This window comes from Peromyscus eremicus, chromosome 5 (assembly GCF_949786415.1).
Source record: "Peromyscus eremicus chromosome 5, PerEre_H2_v1, whole genome shotgun sequence".
NCBI lineage: Eukaryota > Metazoa > Chordata > Mammalia > Rodentia > Cricetidae > Peromyscus > Peromyscus eremicus.
The window spans coordinates 49,603,088-49,619,356 of record NC_081420.1 but is presented as its reverse complement, the minus strand read 5'-3'; positions in this window follow the sequence as shown (position 1 = coordinate 49,619,356).

Here is a 16,269-nt window from a genome sequence, read left to right as displayed (position 1 = left end):
TGTACAAATCACAAATAGGGTGAGGTGAATATAACACCTTTTTTTTTTTTACTGATCTATTTCTGAGAATGCTTCGCTGATTTCTCAAAATTTCTGAGCACAGACTATTTTCTTAGTGCAATGTTTATCTTTAGAATTTTTATTTGCATTTATTTATCTAGTTGCTTATCTTTTGATTTATATTTATGTGTAGGTTTGCTCATATGAGGGCCATGAAAGGCATGTTGAGATCAAGACAACACCCCTTTCACCATGTAGGTCCCATGAAATTAGACTCAGATCATCACACTTGGTGGCAAGCACCTGTACCAATTAAGGCAACTCTTCAGCCCAAAATGTTCTTGATTATATTTATCTGAATTTTTAAATCACGCAATGTGTACTGGCATGGTGTTGAATAAATTTTGTAATCATTTAAACTTCCCACAGCAGGCTTCAAGTATAGTAAAAAGCTTGTTATAAAAATTCTTTTTTTTTTTTTTTTTTTTTTTTGGTTTTTCCAGACAGAGTTTCTCTGTGTAGCTTTGCGCCTTTCCTGGAACTCGCTTTGGAGACCAGGCTGGCCTCAAACTCACAGAGATCCGCCTGCCTCTGCCTCCTGAGTGCTGGGATTAAAGGCGTGCGCCACCTCCGCCTGGCATAAAAATTCTTTTTATAGAGGATAATTTTTATAGAGGATAGGAATTTTAAAATTTTTCACACTTCAGATTTTGAAAGATTTATTCTTATTTTTCTTTATATGTAAGTGTATGTCTATGTGAGTTTATGCCACATGAGTACAATACCCACAGAGGCCAGAAGTGGGCATTAGATCCCCTAGAGCGGAAGTTACAGGCTGTTGTGAGCAGCTACTTTATTTAAAAAAAATAAAAATAAAAATAAAAAACTAGGTGAGCATTGGTGCGCTTGAATCCAAATTGGATCCTGTTGTACATCAGTGAATCTTTTGCCTTCTTTGATGGTCTCAATTTCTGTGTGTAGTATTGGTAAGAGCTTTTAAATATGCTGTCTGGTGCTTAATAAAAGCTCACTTTAAGAGTCATTACTAACAGTAATAAACCTTGTCAAATAATTTTCATACTTCTCTCACTGATTAGTTTCTCTATAACTTATAATTTTACATTCCAGTGTTGAAAAATGAAACTTTAAAATGTGCACGTTAACTAGCAGTGAGGGTGACTTTTTATGCTCTGTTGGACACTGAACTTAAGTCTCAGTAGTTGTTTCTGTGTCATTATGGCTATGGTCATAGTTTGCAAAGAATTTGGAGACCACAAAATACCACAAAGAGCAAGGATGAGAGTAGGCAGCAGAAATGAATTCCTACAATTGTGAAGGTTCAAAGTCTACAATGAAGCCTTTGGGGAACTGCATTCCTTCAAGGAAAGTAGCTGCCTCGGGGTACCTTTCAAATCCTCCTAATACCTTGGCTTAGGCAAGCATCAATTCTTTTCTTGTGAGATATTCATATACAGGCATGTTCCTGTGCTCAGATTTCCCCATCCTATAATGGCACCAATCACCTCAGATCAATGGTCCTTAGGTGCAATACAACCTTATCTTAACTAGAATATTTCTATATGGAAAGACCCTATTGCCACTGCCCCTGGCTTTTAGCAGTGGGGATTTTGATAGTCTTTTGCTTTGTGGAATACCATGCAGCTAAAAGTATTTAAATCTATTGTATCACTGTCTTGTTAAAATTACTAGGAACCAGAAAACATATGTATTAATTTTTATTTTATGCCAGCACTTTGAGCTCATCATTCCACTTAATCTTCTCAGTGACTCAATGGGTAAGAACTAAGATTATGATGCCAGCTCTCTATATGGTGGTATTTTATTTGTACTGAAATGTGATTTTAATTGTATGCTAATAAATAAAGTTGCCCGGGGGTTAGAGCTATTAGAGCCATAGCAAGAGCATGGCAGTGGTGGTGCACGCCTTTAATCCCAGCACTTGATAGACAGAGCTAGGTAGATCTCTGTGTGTTCAAGAATACAGCCAGCATTGGAGACACACGCTTTTAATCTTAATCCCAACCATAGAAGACCTGGAAGTCTCTACAGACAGGCAGTGACGAGGCAGTCATATGTTTGGGTTAACAACCAATGAGAAGGCAGAACAGAAAGACTATATAAAGACAAACACACAGGAAGTAGGTCTCTTTCGGAGAGGTCTCTTGGCTTAAGAGGCTAGCTGCAGGGTAAGGCTCTTAGCTCTGATCTCTTGGCTTTCTTCTTTGCATTGGTTCTGTGTTTCTTATTTAATAAGATGGTTGGTTACATCTACATCTCTGGGTGAGAAGATGGAGCCATAGTGTTTCATTATGTTCTAATGATGATTTTCATGCAAACATTAAATATTTTGCAAGTACTATAAACCAGAATAGGTTCATACTTCAATTTCAGAAAGCTGTTTTAACTTTCACTATCCCTATCTAAAAGTAGGTCAGAAATTTTTTTTCTCTAAGTGTAGAATAGTGAATATTTGCTACTTTCTAGCCCCATAATCTCAGATGCAATGATGGCAGCATTAGGTGGATTCAGAGTGGTGTGTGTGTGTGTGTGTGTGTGTGTGTGTGTGTGTGTGTGTGTGCTGGAGACATAGCTCAATAGTTAGGAGCACTGGCTGCTCTTGCAGAGGACCTGGGTCTGATTCCAGCCAGCACATGGTGGCTCACAACCATCTGCAATGCCAGTTCCTGGGGATCCAGTGCCTTCTTCTGACATCCTTTGGGCACTAGGCATGTGCATAGTACACTCACATAGATGCAGGTGAAACATTCATGTGCTTAAAAGTAAAAATAAATAAATTTAAAAAAACTGGACCCTAGCCAAACGAATGGAAACACATGAACTATGAATCAATGGCTGAGGGGCCTCCAACTGGATCAGGCCCTCTGAATGGGTGAAACAGTTGATTGGCTTGATCTGTTTGGGAGGCATCCAGGCAGTGGGACCGGGTCTTGTGCTCATTGCATGAGTTGGCTGTTTGAAACCTGGGGCCTATGCAGGATCGCTTGGCTTGGCCTGGGAGGAGGGGACTGGAACTTCCTGGACTGAGTCTACCAGGTTGAACTCAGTCCTCCGGAGAGGCTTTGCCCTGGAGGAGGTGGGAATGGGGGCGTGGGCTGGGAGGAAGGGAGGGGGGTGGGAGGGGGGAGAACAAGGGAATCCGTGGCTGATATGTAGAACTGAATTGTATTGTAAAATAAAAAAATAAATAAATAAAAAACTGGACCCAGTGGATTTTTTTAAAGCACATGAAGTTGGGAGGAAAAGGTAGTGGAGAGTGGGGAGAGGAATTAGAAGGGAGGGAATGGAGGGCAGAGTTGATAAAAGCACATACATGTGTATGAAATTCGCAGACAATAAAAACCATAAATGATGAGTATGACTGCCTTCCAAGAAAATGCTCTTTACAACAGAAGGAAATGGTTCAGATTTGTCCCACAGGGCTTAAACTGTTTATTAATTTCTGGTCCAAAAAAACCATTATAATTTCACTTCAAATAAGTTTCCTGAGACCTTACTTGCATGATATACAGATAGATCCCAGATAGCTGTTTCTTTGGATAATATTCTAGGATTCTTTGTAGAGGGAACACTGTGCCTTCAAGAATAAATATTTTTTTTCCACTCCAACTTTTACAAGAGTTTTGTTGTTGTTTTGGTGTTTTTGTTGTTGTTGTTATTGTTATTGTTGAATATTTGAGACAGGAGCTATAGTCCAGTCTAGCCTCTAATTCCCCATGGAGCTGAGGATAACTTTGGACTTCTGATCTTCCCATCTTCACTGCTGAGTGCTGAGATGATGGGAATGTAACACCAAGCCTGGTTCATGCAGTACTAGGGATCAGGGCCAGGGCTGCCTGCATACTGGGCAAGTATTCTACTAACTTAGCCTCATCCCCAGCCCAAAAATTCAATGTTTTTGTTAAATGTCTTTATCACCCCAGAAAGCAAATGCAATCCAAAACAAACATAGACTCATCCTATAAAAATGCTCACTTTCAACACATCCATATCAGTGTGTCCTGCAATTGGAAGTTTGATGAGCAGATGAATTCTATTGGCTTCCTTTGCTGTATCCTGTTTTCAATAAATTTGATACAAAACATACCAGTAACATTCCTGAAAATGAACATGTGTGTTGACTAAGCATTTCAAAAATGGAGAATGCACCTCATGAAAGGACGTTGGAAATGACCTGTAGGCACTTGATATGTGTCAGCAGATTAAGGGTAGAGCTTATGACAGGTGTTTGTTCTGGGTTTTGTAGTCAAGGGGTGTGGATAATTCTGTGACTATTAATTCCATGACTGCTTCTACTCTGTAGAAGATGGAGGTAGAGATGGGCTAGGCTGTAATTGACAGAAGGAATGCTGTAGCTCTTATCGTCAAGGATAAGCAATATTTGGTTATTATTTTTGTGTGGCTTGGACTATCTTCATATTTTGCCAATTTTTATACATGACTATATATGGTACTTCTCTTTTGTCTAGACACATCAATGTTATGGGGCAGTCTTGTCTAGTACTGACTGTTAACAGTAGTCACCAAGAACTTGCTGTGAGCTGTAAGGCAGACTGGGTATGTATTATCATACATGAAGCTACTTCATTGCAGAAAAATGGAACTTTATGAAGTTACAGCAACAGAGGCCAGAGTTCTTTCTCAACAAACACATATAATGTATAATGTTGAATGGCTGCCCACATTACTCAACTTGAGATGTCCCTATAAATTTCTACTTCATATATAAAAAAATCTGTTTTGTGGTTCATATTTTTAAAACTTTAGGTTGCCAAAGGTAAATAAGCTTGAACTTCATGTCTAACATAGTGCCTTGATAGAACAGACTTTCCATATTCTGTTGTGAAATGAACTAAATGTAGTTGTAGAGATTTTTACCCACAAATACTGATGACTGAACGATACTCAAAATGGACAGAAGCCACATGGCATTTACGCTTCTGTATTATAGTCAGGTGCCTCTAACAGATCTTCTAGACCTCAGATTGCAGAGCCTCTTTTAGTTCAGTGAGACCTCACATGTTTCAATCTGTTGATTTATTCTTTCCAACAGTAATGCCACATCTGAAACAAAATATAATATAACTCACAATTAGAACAGGCTAACTCTCAAATATGGGATTGCTTGGAAAAATGTGTATATACACCAAAGGAAAAAGTTAAAAATCTGTAAATTATTCTGATAATCATAAATCAGATATGCGTGCTTGGAGAATTAGAGAGTTGTTGGGTCATTCCATTCTTGTTATCCTTTCCAAGTCTGCACCTTGGAAACTATAGATTCATATTATAAGGACCTAAAGAGTAATTCTCTGGGCTTGAAATACAGTAAAGGAAACACACAGGTCAAATAAAAAGTAAATATCAGGTGCTTAAAATGTCTCTTGAAATCCTATAAATTCCTTGACTTATAGTTTGCAGTGAAGCACACTGTTCCTTTTCAACAATTCCTAAAATGTCATCTTTCTCACAACAACATCAGTCTGATGAAGAAAATGAAACAAAACTTGTTTCTGAAAGTGTCATTCGTTAACACTTCAAGCACAAAGTTGTAAAAATGTATTTCCTTATATAAGAAGAGAACATGGAATAATTTAAACAAGTTTTCTGGAAAAAGTACGTCTAGAAAGTCCATTGCATGTATCTTTCTGGGGTCTTTCAGTTCTAACTCACTGGTTCTCTAATGCTTCCTTAGGAAACTGTTGCTCGGAGGGAGGCTATACAAGTAGAAAGGCGGTTACTGATTTAATTGGGTCTTTTGGGGTTTGTGGTTTAATAGTGATGTTGTCACGTGTGAAGAAGAATGCGTTTTATCGCTGTTTTCAAGTGATTAAAGGTAAAGGTGTTACCACAGTGAAGACTGGTAATTTCCCACTGGCTACAGTAGTGTGTATACTTGAAGGGTTTTCATTGTGGAACTAGGTTTTCTGTGTTTAAATATGAATAGGATGAAAGAGAAGTGACCAAAAATATTTACCCAAAATACAAGAAATCATAAATTCTTCTGGAGTGTAGGACAGTAAAGTTAATGCACCATGAAGCCATATTTCAATAAGAAAGTTCATTATTAGGCTATATAAATTGCTTCTGGTGGGTATACGTGGAAAATCAAAATTCTAACAGCAATATTTATGTTGTTAGGTGCAATAGTACTTGAGAAGAATGAGAAGCCAAGAAAATTTAAAAGATTATAAAGATAAAAAAAATACAGGAAGTTATTACTGGTAAAATGATACTTTAAAAATAAATTTATTTTTTATTAGTTCTTTGAAAGTGTTTCATACAATGTATTTTGGTTATATTCACCTTACTACTCCAACTCCTCCCAGATCTATCCACCCAATTGTCTAAACACCCAATTTTTAGTACTCCTTATTTAAAAAAAGTTAAATTCAAATTGCATTATCCATATACTTTCAGGTGTGGCCATGTACTGGAGCATGGTTAACTTACCAGGGTGCCACACCCTTAGAGACCTGAAGGCTAATTGACAGTGTTCATAAAGTCTACTACAGTGGACATACATGGCATAAGCCTCCCACTTACTCACCTCACACTCAGTAACTCACCCAGAGCAACTTTGTTCATGACAGAAGCCCTGTGTGGATAACCTGGCCATATTTTTACTATATCTTTTCTATGTTTAGACATATCTGAATACATAAGCTCAATTTATCTTTCAGTTACTGTAACAAAATACACTAGATAATCAATGTTTGGTTTACATCGTTGGGGGTTTCTGTCCATGATCCTTTGACTTTGCTGCTTTGGAGACTGTGGTGAAACAGTCCATTGTGTCAGGAATACAGAACAGAGGAAGCACCTGACTTTATGACAACCAAGAAGTAGAGAAAGAGGAAGGTCTGGTTTCCAAATATCCCCTTCAATGGCATGCCTTCGATCACCTGAGATCCTCCCACCTCCAAAAATAGTGCTACCTTCCAACCATGCCATAGTCTAGGAGTCAAGTCTGCAACATCTGAGCCTTTCAAGAACAGTTTGGTATTCAGATCATGCCCTGAACCACCGTGGTTGATCAATTTCCACTATGATACATTGTGTGAAATACAGGCTTTAAACAACATAGTAAGTTACAATAAATGCTATCAAACTCATCTTATTTCATCAGAGAAGGAACCTTTGAAAGTCTTTGTCTCTGAGAAAACTTTGTAAATGAAAGTTGTGATGCTCTGGACTAGAGGGATGACTCATGGGATAAAAAGCTTATCACTAGTGCTGACCTCCAGAGACTGATTACCAGGACCCACAGGATGGAAGGAGAGAACCAACTTCTTGCAAATTGTCCTCTGATATCCACATGTCGGCTATGACATGCACCCCACCACACACAAAGTACATAAGTATAATAAAGATAATGAGAATACCAGACTTCGGGTTGTTTTTAATGTAATAATGGCATCAGACATCAGGTAATTTTTATCTAAACTGTAACTTTTTACTATTACATGTCCAGAAAGACACATACTGTTAGGAAGGAGTGGTGAACTACAGCAAAAATATAGTTAATTCAGAACATAGGATATGTGGGCTTTGGAAATCTTTTCTCTGCCTCCAGTTGGCTGTGATCATGGCTACCTCTGTAGGCTTTAGAAAGGGTTTGAGTTGGATCTGGTTATGCCTTAAGCATATTTCTAGGCCAAGAAGGTTGTCACATGTTTGGTTTTCATTTTCTCATTACCACTGATATTTTTGTAAGGCTTTGACAAGAGAGTAGGTGGAGAGGGGTGTATATCTATACTGGCTTCCCAGGATAAAGCTGGCTCACATTAGTCTTTTTTCTCATCCTTTATTTTCCCCATGCTTGCTTTGTATTCTTATCTCTGCTCATTTTTCTATGTGTCAACAAAAAATCACTGATTTGTTTTTCTTTATCAACAGTTCATATTAGGAAAAATAAAACCTTGGCTTCCCTTTAGAAGAACCAAAATTTCTTTTATAAACTGCTAACAATTGCAGCCACAGATTTCATAGAGATCATAACACACCTTTGATCTGCTTTGTATCCCAGGAGTTCCAAAGGGATTGTGGGCTGCACATTTTTAAATTGTGGGAAACGTTTTACCAACTGGTTGATGATCTAGAAATTTCAAGAAATCACAGAAAGAGGATTAAAGACTTCAGATTTTCATTGTTCCTTGAAGAACACAATTTTTCTAGCCATGCAGTGAAGGAGAGTGATGACCAGCACTTAATTATTACCATTGCTAATATTAATAAGTATTAGTATATTAATAAAATGGGATAAAAAAATAAAAGATGGAATGCTTTAAACTGTCAGTTACCAGCTAAGTGATTAAAGTTTTCAAAAGATACAGATAGACAGACAGACAAAAGATACAGATAGACAGACAGACAGACAGACACACACACACACACACACACACACACACTCACTCATGCACACCACAGAGCAACACACTCCTTGGAAACAACCTAGATGCCCTTCAACTGAAGAATGGATAAATAAAATGTGGTACATATACACAATGGAACACTACTCAGCAGAGAAAAACAATGACATCATGAGGTTTGCAGGCAAATTGATGAATCTAGAAAAAATCATCCTGAGTGAGATAACCCAGACTCAGAAAGACAAACATGGTATGTACTCACTCATAGCAGGATACTAGAAGTAAAACAAAGATGACTAGACTGCTACTCACAACTCCAGGGAGGCTACCTAGAAAATAGGACCCTAAGAAAGACACAGGGATTGCCCAATGACAGAGAAATGGATGAGATCTACATGAACAACTTGGACATGAGTGGGGGTAATGAAGGGCAAGGTTTGAGGGAAAGAGAGCTTAGGGGAGCAGGAGATCCCAGCTGGATCAAGAACAGAGAGGGAGAACAAGAAATAAGAGATCATGATAAATGAAGACCACATGAGATTAGGAAGAAGCAAAGAGAGAGGTCCACAGAATCCACAAAGATACCTCCACAATAGACTACTGGCAATGGTCGAGAGAAAGCTCGAACTGACCTACTCTGGTGATAGGATGGCCAAACACCCTAATTGTTGCGCTAGAAATCTCACCCAATGACCGAGGGAACCGGATGCAGAGATCCATGGCCAGGCCCCAGGTAAAGCTCGAGGAGTCCAATTGGCAAGAAAGAGGAGGATTTGTATGAGCAAGAATTGTTGAGACCAAAACTGGAAAAAACACGTGGACTAATAGCCAAATGAATGGAAACACATGAACTATGAACCAATGGCTGAGGAGCCCCCAACTGGATCAGGCCCTCTGGATAAGTGAGACAGTTGATTAGCTTGATCTGTTTGGGAGGCATCCAGGCAGTGGGACCGGGACCTGTCCTCAGTGCATGAGCTGGCTGTTTGGAACCTGGGGCTTATGACACTTTGCTCAGCCTGGGAGGAGGGGACTGGACCTGCCTGGACTGAATCTACCAGGTTGAACTCAATCCCCAGGGGAGTCTTTGCCCTGGAGGAGATGGGAATGGGGGGTGGGCTGGGGGGAAGGCGGGGAGGGGTGCGAGGGGGGAGGACAAGGGAATCCATGGCTGATATGTAGAATTAAATTAAATTATTTAAAAAAAGACAGAGAGAGACCATATGATGAGTCTGATAGAATGTAGCTCAGCAGCAAAACTGCTGTCCAGCATGTCATGTGCTTTATCTCCAGCCCTGCAGAAGAACAAACAACTTAATGAGGCTAAATCACCTTCCATATTGATAGACATGGTTTTTAAATAGTAGGACCTTATGTTGTATAACACATTTAATAGTACACACTAATAAATAATAAATGTTTACATGAACACCATTTAATGTACTCCAAAATAGACAGCACTGCAATTGCAGTGTTGGATGAACCCCCCCCAAAAAAAAAACAAAACAAAACAACAACACAAAAAACGAATCCAAATACAAATGCACCCATGTAAGTAGATGTGAGCCATTATGGTTATTGTAAATGAAGGATTCTTGCCAGAGGATCCTGTGGATAACGAAGAAGATAAATATTACAATTTGAGGGAGGACCATTATCCATCCACTCAACACTAATTCTACATGTACTACAAGAAAGGTTATAATAGGTATTGGACTTTATACTTTTTAAAAGAAACACCAAATTAATTTGTTAGGAATGGAGGGAAGATTTTTAGAATCAAGAAAAAGTCTGATGGTTTCTTCTTCCACCATAAATACATTTGAATATCAACTCTCTAGTATTTGAGTATCAAAAAGCACAAAAGACAGCAGTCTGCCTCCACAAGAGTCAGTGTCTCTGGAACATGCATAGAGCAAACAAACAAACAAAATATCAATGGATCACCAAAATGCCTTGGTTAATATAAAAACCTTTACCTATGTCGAAGCACCTCAACAAAAGACTCCTATTTTCCCTAAATACATTTTACTCTTAAATAATGGTATATTCAAAATTTTCCTCTGAGGAAATTATCTCATTGTATTTGTAGCGATTAAGACATAAAACTAGAGGCCACTAGCAGCTACCAATGGCAGTTTTATTGAAATTCTCTCTGTCACTTTCAGCTGCATAATTTAATGAACTATATTAAGATGCTCACAAGTTGACAATTTTCCCATAGAGGAAATTGATTTTTATCTAGGCAGAATATGGTATTTATAAGCTCAAGTGTCTGGACCAAATAATTTGGAGAAGTACTATCCACACTAAGAAAATGCAGAATTATGCAGTGACTTTTCCTGGTCTTCCTTTATTCACAAGTCTGATTCTTCTTTGGTACAGGATATGCTAGAATCAAAATGTCACTTCACAATCGATTGGAAGGAAGACATTTTCTTATGAAACAAGAGACGGATGATTTAGAAAACTGATGATTTTAAGAATGTTGTCTTTTAACCTATTATTTTCTAACATTTTAGTCATTTGAATTTTGAAGAAAGAAGTAGAGAAATGAGAGGGAAAAAATCTTGTAGCAGAGAGAAAATAATTTGAATAAGTTTTGTCTTGGAAACTAGTGGATTCATTCTATAATATAGCAGTGTAGGATTACAAAACCAGGGAAGATTTTTAAAAATGTAAATGCAGATTATTTTGTATTTTTGTAGATACTCTGATGTTTATGTATCTGCATATCTACCATCTATCTATCTCTTTCTATCTATCTCGTTCTATCTATCTATCTAACATTATCTCTCTTATCTCTCTACCATCTATTTATTTATATGCAGCTATTTGTGCTTATGTGGTCTCTGTTTATGTATTCTCCCAGATGTCAAAAATGGTCATTGAATCTTCTAGAGCTGAATTACAGACAATTTTGAGCTGCCTAATATGGGTGTTGGGCACTGAACTTAGGTCTTCTGCTGGTGCAGTAAGCACTCTTAACTACTAAGCCATCTCTCCATCCCCAAATGGACTCTCTTTTAAACTCACATGTTGATTGTCTTGTGAATTAAAAAAAAAAGAAGTCACAAGATGCTATAGTTTGAATTTTCCTCCATAGATTTTGCATTAGAAACATAATGCCCAGTTACACTGTGGTGAGGGATGGAAGCTTGAAGAGGTCCTTGAGTGCTGAGGATGGATTGAGGTTGTTACTTCTGCAGTGAGTTGATTGCACTTTTACCCTTCTCTCTCCCTCTCTCTTTTGGTTATCTCTTGTCCTCCTTCCTACCATGAGATAACACAGCATGTTAAAACCCTTGCTAGGTACTAATCCCTCAGCCTTGGACCTTTCATCATCTACAACCATAAGGAATAAATTGTGTTCCTTATTGCTCAGTTTTAGGTTTTCTACTCGAGAGGCACAAAGTAGACTAACACAGAAACTCTCAGGAAATTTCAGCCTTAGAGCAAGAACAATATTTTTTTTTCTTTAGAAAGCTGACCTTGCACATAATGCATCCCCCCATCCTTTCCAGTGTGTGTGTGTGTGTGTGTGTGTGTGTGTGTGTGTGTGTGTGTGTGTTGTGGATGGGCAGGTGGGTGCGTGTGTGCAAGCATATGGAGTTATAGAAATCGAGGAATCTGAGCTACCAAGTAGTTCATCAGGACGCAGTGGTGAAAGATCCTAATAAGTTCCAAGTATACCACTGTGGTGGCTAACTGTAATTTTATAACAAGAGGACTTAGTTTGGGGAGGAATATTACTTTTCTAAGAAAACTTAGAAGATATAAACACATTTTCCCCCTTGCTAGCTGGGGGTACACAAAGAACCTGTACCCTTTGTGTTCCCCTATCCATTCAGACATTAGTTCATTCAATCCTTTTGCATGTGTTCCTTAAGGACTTCACTGTCAGTGACTATCATAGTGTAATAAAATGGGAACAACGCCAGTGCAGTCTGTGGCCTCACAGGACTCACCATGCGGTTGGCCCTGGAGTGAGTGGAACATTTAGGATAAAGGAAGGAAACAGACACATACAAAAGCACAAGTCCCCATTAGGAAAACCCTAATGTGTTGAGGCTGTCAGAAAAATCAGCCAGAGGGGTCCAGAAAAGCTTCCTTGAGGCAGTGCTATTTGAGTCAATCTTGGAAAATGAGTAGGTGTTACTTACCTCTACAGACAAAAGATTTGGGAAGGGCATTGTGGGAAGAAGGAATAGTCTGTTCAAAAGATCTCAGGCAAGAGGGAACATGGTTTATTTGAGGAGCCGAGAGTTGCTCAATCTGTTGGGAATAAAGAGCTGGAGGGAGAATAGCACACCATGTTGCCAGAGCAATTGACAGTGACCAGATTTTGTCCGGAAAGCTCCCAGAAGTGATTGAAGTTTTCAAACACAGGAGTGGTGTGATTAGGGCTGCAATGTACAAAAGGCCCCTGTGGATAGATGACTCCAGGACCTCCAAATGGGATGTACAGAGAGAGTAGTTAGTGGGAAACTATAATGGCCACAGGAAAGTTGACAGTGGATGGGACCGTAGTTAGTGAAATGGGAGATTTGTGAAATTTTTTAGGGGGAAAATCTAGTTACTATGATCAGGAGAATTCATTATGGAGTATGAGATAATCACCCCCATATTCAATCAAGTAACCAGCTACTCTAAGGGGACGTGTTTATTCTAAGGTGGATTTTTTTTTTTTAATTTTAGATACAAGGTTTGAAGAAATTTTGAAGTGTTTCCTGGAGATCAAATAGACAGAATGGTAGGGAGATCTCAAACAAGAGAAGGGTGAACTTAAAAAAAAATTGGAGAACTCCTGAGATGAATGAAATTGATAATTATGAGTGGGAGAATTATTGGAATGTTAATGGTGGGCTAGGTGAGGACAGCACTGTGCTGGGAAAGGAAGGAGACATCAAATCTCTCTTTCCACCAGCTCCAAATTATCACAAGGTAGAGTAGTGAAGGTGGAAATGCTGATGGAGAGAGGCATGATAACGATGGGGAATCTTAAAATACAGAGCTGCAATGAATGTTCAATATAGAAAATTAGGGAGATTCCTGAAGACGGCCTTAATCTAATCAGGCATTTAATGGACTCAGAGTTGATGCGTGTTGTGGACACTGCTTTGTCTACTCTACCTTGCCCCATCTGTAGGGAATGAATGGGATCACAGATATCAGCCAGGACACAAGGCCTCTGCTCTTTATAACCATCTCATTCACATCTCAGTAGCTCCAGGCTGCTAGGTCTCAGGTGCTTAAGGCTTTAGAGCCTCACACTGGGGATTCTCAAATGCATTAAGGGACATGAGCTCCTAGAAAAGGTTTATATTCCAGATCTGTCTCGAGTTGTTGGGTTGTCCAGTCACGGATACACATGTTTTCCCTCTCTCGAAGGGAAAACATGTTGTCCTCATTCCAGTGATTACAGGCAGGAGAGTTGCCAGTGGAGCTTTTAGGGCTGACAATGGTCCCTTTAATCTTTGTTGTTTGGAACAGAGAAGCTTTTATATTTGCGAAATTCATAGAACTATGAAACTGATTTTGAACATGCTTCAGCTTATTCTGGGTATTTCCTATTCAGAGTATCATAGACGGCATTAAACTAACATCATTCTTCACATATAAAATTGAAGTCAAATTGTGATGAACTGGATAAGACTTAAGAACTTGATAGTTGGTGTGCATGAAGTCTGTGGCCCTGTGTATATCCCCCCACTTCCATCGTCCTTCTTAATGATTGCACACAGCCCCTCCCTGGTGGCTATGAGCTATGTCTAGAAAATTCAGGACCAACCTTATAGAATCTTTCACTTTCCTTATAAGTTTCATTATAAAATCAAGGGAGAAATGCTCCTTGTACCAGATGATAGCAAAGTATTTCTTACTGTGGTTCCCAGCTTTGTCAAAAGGAAAACATAGCCAGGCTTAAGTTCAAGCCTATACTCCCAGCTACTCAGGAGGCTGAGCCAGGAAGACTGAGAGTTCATTCAGCTTCTGCCTGGGTTACAGAGTAAACTCAAAGGTAGTCTATTAAATTATTAGGAATTCACATACATAAATAATAAGTACGTAAATTTAAAGTACGTTTGAGGCCCTGGGTTCAATTGTTTGTACTATCCAAACAAATAAATGAAAAAACAACAAAGGAAAGATGTTTCCTAAACTGAAAAGAAACAAATGTGTATGTGCAACACTTTGTACTCACTAATTGCTAGGTAAACATTGCAACTAATAATTAGTGGGAAGAAAAGTATCAATCAAGAGAGCTTTAAACCTAGTTAGATTAGTTACTTGTCTTCTGTGACAAAATACTTGACAAAATCCAGTTAAGGAATGTGGGTTTTTTATTTCACCTTTCCACGGAGGGGATACAGCATGTCTTGGTGGGAAGGCACTGTGGCACTTTTCCACTGGAGGGGATACAGCATGTCTTGGTGGGAAGGCACTGTGGCACTTTTCCACTGGAGGGGATACAGCATGTCTTGGTGGGAAGGCACTGTGGCACCTTTCCACTGGAGGGGATACAGCATGTCTTGGTGGGAAGGCACTGTGACAGCAGTGTGAGGCAGCTGGTCATTGCATCCCCAGCCAGGGAGCAGAGAGATGTGAATGCCAGTGTTCCCCTTCCTTTCCCCTTTTAATTCAGTCCAGGATCCCAGCCCACGGGACAGTGCTGTCCTCTTTTTTCCAGATGTACTGGAAGAAGTACATCTTCCCAGCTCAATCAATACAGTCTGGAAGCTCCTGCACAGCCATGCCCAGAGGTTTACCTCCTAAGTTATTCTAGAGCCTGTCAAGCTGACAATATCAACTGCCACAACAGTAAACTCCAATCCACAATTGTTTGTTTAGTAAACATTGAGCTTTCAATAGAGACCACTGGATTTATAAACCGCATTTGTTTAACACCTTGGCCTTGAATCAATAAGAACTTTCTTCTTATCATCAGGACAATTAAAGTGAAAATTAGATTTGCAATAGCACATGGGTAATCTCTATATTTTAATTTGTAAATGTCCTGTCAAATAATGCATTTAGTATGGATGCATGCTTAGATTCCTAATGACTGTTAATGCCGTGGAGACAGCCACATGGGCCCTGTGAAGAAAGGCTTTCTGGCTGGGTGGTGCTTCATTCTAGCCCCAGGTAAGGCACACAGAGCTCTTGGTCTGTATGAAGCTCTGGTCCAGGCATGACTCACAGAATCTTTCTTAGTCTCCATCTTTTGGACTTATTACATAAGCCACTTCTTAGATAATTTGATGCATCATTCTTTCCCCAAAATACATCTATTGGGATGTTTGTTGTCTAAAATCTGTGCAAAAGTATGATTTTCTGCAAGTGGTTGAATGCTTCTAAGAAACTATTTCTATCTCATGGAGTGCACGGAGTTAAGGTTATGTAAAAGAGAACAGAGAAGCAGCCAAGCATAAGCCCCTGGCAAAACCAGAGAACAAAACAGTGATATTGTAAGTTGAATGCCTTCCTTCCCAGGCTCCTCACCCTCCCCTTCCCATCCTGTTAGTCTCCTTTGTTACCCAAGACAGCTTGACTTCTACTTTTATGTCATATGCATATATATATATATATTATAGTATATGTATATATGATTTATATGTACACACATATGTATTTTATATACATGTTATGTATGTATCTATATTAGATATATTTTCATGTCTTTCTATAAAATTTAGAAAACATATTATTTGTATATCTGACACTGGTTCATTTATTTCATATATGGATATCAAATTATATCCATTTTCTGCTAATGGCATGACTTTCTTTATGGTTGAAAAAATCCACTGTGTATGAAAATCCTATTTTTTTAGCCATTCCCATGATAATGGACATCCAG